Source organism: Globicephala melas, chromosome 4 (genome assembly GCF_963455315.2).
Source record: "Globicephala melas chromosome 4, mGloMel1.2, whole genome shotgun sequence".
In the NCBI taxonomy this organism is placed as follows: Eukaryota; Metazoa; Chordata; class Mammalia; order Artiodactyla; family Delphinidae; genus Globicephala; species Globicephala melas.
In genome coordinates this window covers 37388223-37390658 of record NC_083317.1, presented here as the reverse complement: position 1 = coordinate 37390658, position 2436 = coordinate 37388223, and the positions used below count along the sequence as shown (strand labels likewise).

The 2436-nt window shown below is 50.6% G+C and overlaps 1 pseudogene; it reads left to right on the top strand.

The window, feature by feature from the left end:
* The first annotated feature begins 516 nt into the window (after positions 1–516).
* On the top strand, positions 517–1839 carry LOC115855665 (elongation factor 2 pseudogene; annotated as a pseudogene).
* Positions 1840–2436: the final 597 nt, after the last annotated feature.

Here is a 2436-nt window from a genome sequence, read left to right as displayed (position 1 = left end):
ATCATCAACATCTTGCTATATTTTTATCAGTAGAAAGATAACTCATGGAAGATAAAGTAGTCATTGTAAAAGCCCTGAAATAGAGAACTCATGTGGCATTTTAATGAAACACTCCGACTTCATTTTTGACGTTTAACTGCTGACAGCTTTCAACCACTTCTTCCCCCTTCTGCAACACAACTTACTAAGCTGATGAGAAAGACTAGGTGTTCCCTCCTTTGGCAACAGCCAGAAATTCAAACCATGCAAACCCTAGCCTACTCACAGGAACGCTCACTCCAACGCTATCCCTGAATCACAATAAAAGCCAAACTAGACACTTCTTTTGCTCAAGCTGACACTTTTGGACCTGCTTGGGAGATGTCCCTGCTTTCTAAAGAAAGTCATTATGTGAGTAATAAACCTTTTCATACCTTCTTAATTTTTTTGTAAAAAAGTAATTTATCAAGGTATAACTGACATATAACATTATATTAGTTTTGGGTGTACGACATAAGGATACGACATTTGTATACAATGCGAATGATCACCCCAATACATGCCCCCAATTTCATGCCCCAGAGGAAGGAAAATCTGTACCTGAAGCCGATCCAGAGAATAATCCTTACGATGGGACGTTATGTGGAGCACAACGAGGACATGCCTTGGAGGAACATTATGGGCCTACTGGGCATCGACCAGTTTCCGGTGAATACGGGCACCATCACCACTTCTGAATATGCCCACAACATACAGGTGATGAAGTTCAGCGTGAGTGCCAGTTGTCAGGATTACCTTGGAGGCCAAGTACTTGGCTGACCTGCCCTAGCTGGTAGAGGGTCTGAAGCTGGGGGGCCAAGAGGCCAACGCTACAGTGCAGTGCATCATAGAGGAATCAGGTAAGCACATCTTTGCGGGGGCTGATGAGCAGCACATGGAGATCCACCTGAAGGACGCGGAGGAGGGCTGTGTCTGATTCCTATCAAGAAATACGACCCAGTTGTCTTGTGCCGTGAGACCTTAAGCGAAGACTTGAATGTGCTCTGCTTGTCCAGGTCCCCCAACAAGCACAATGGGTTGTACATAACGGTGTGGCCCTTCCCTGACGGCCTGGCCAAAGGCACTTAACAGGATGAGGTTTCCACCTGCCAGGAGCTCAAGCAGCAAACTCGGTACCTGGCGGAGGAGTATGAACGGGATGTGGCCGAGGCCCGCAAGAAGAGGTGCTTTGAACCCCACGGCACCTGCCCCCAAGTCCTCACCGACACTGCCAAGGGCGTGCAGTACCTCAACGAGATGAAAAACAGCGTGCCGCAGCTTCCAGGGAGCCACCAAGCAGGAGACCACTGTGTGAGGAGAAACACCTGCGTGCCATGCGCTCTGATGTTCACGATAATGAGGCTGCGCGCAGACTTCACTGAGCGCGGGGGCTGCCGGATCATCCCCACTGCCCGGCCACGCTCCGCCTGCGGGGCCTGCTGACTGCCCAGCCCCAGCTCCTGGAGCTCGTCTTCCTGTGGGAACGCCTGTATAGAACACGTGATCGGTGGCATCTATCCTGTCCTGAACTGGAAGCAGGGACACGTCTTTGAGGATTTCCAGGTGGCCGGAAGCCCCATGTTTGTGGTGCAGGCCTACGTGCCTGAAAACGACATCTCTTGGCTTCACCGCCAAGGCAAAGTCCCATCCAAGCCGACAGCCGGGCTTTCCCGCAGTGCGTGTTTGACCAATGGCAGATCCTGCTCAGAGATCCCTTTGACAGAAGCCGGCAACCCCAGCCAGGTGGGGGCTGAGACCGACGAGCACAAAGGCGTGACAGAAGGCATCCCAGCCCAGGCCGACTTGCTGGACAAATTGTAGGCGGGACTCGCGCAGCACGAGCTCCCAGCCGCGATATTTACCACAACAATAAGCCTTCGCGTTCTCCTCACGATACCTTGAGAGGGTCCAGACACAGTGATGCTCCGTCTGACAGATTTCTGGAGCGTACTCCGGACCATCACTCAGCAGGAACACTTGATGCCATTTCTTTTGATGCTCAAGATTTCAGAGGCAAGAGAAGTGCCCTCGCTGCAGGTATTTATTTGGCTAGTGGAGCTGAGGGAGGGGATGGGACACCCGATACTTTGACTTTCATTTCTTCAGAGGGAAACTCAAGTGCCCCGCAGATTTTAAAAATAGGCGCAGCAAGAGGTTTAATTGTGTAAAGGGACCATAGGGGATTTTCCCCCAGAAAGAGGGAACGAACAGGCAGGTAGACATTCTCTTTGGACAGAAACTAGAAGGTAGGAAATCTTGTGCAGTGACACTGTAAGCACCTCCAGCTGCGTTAGTGCCATTGGAATAAAGGTATGGTACTGACTGTGAAACAAGTAAAGAAAAACCCCTCCTAATTGAATGTGGCACAATACGTCTTAATAGCCTAACCAAAAGTTTAGGGGGAGGGTCCATTCCACC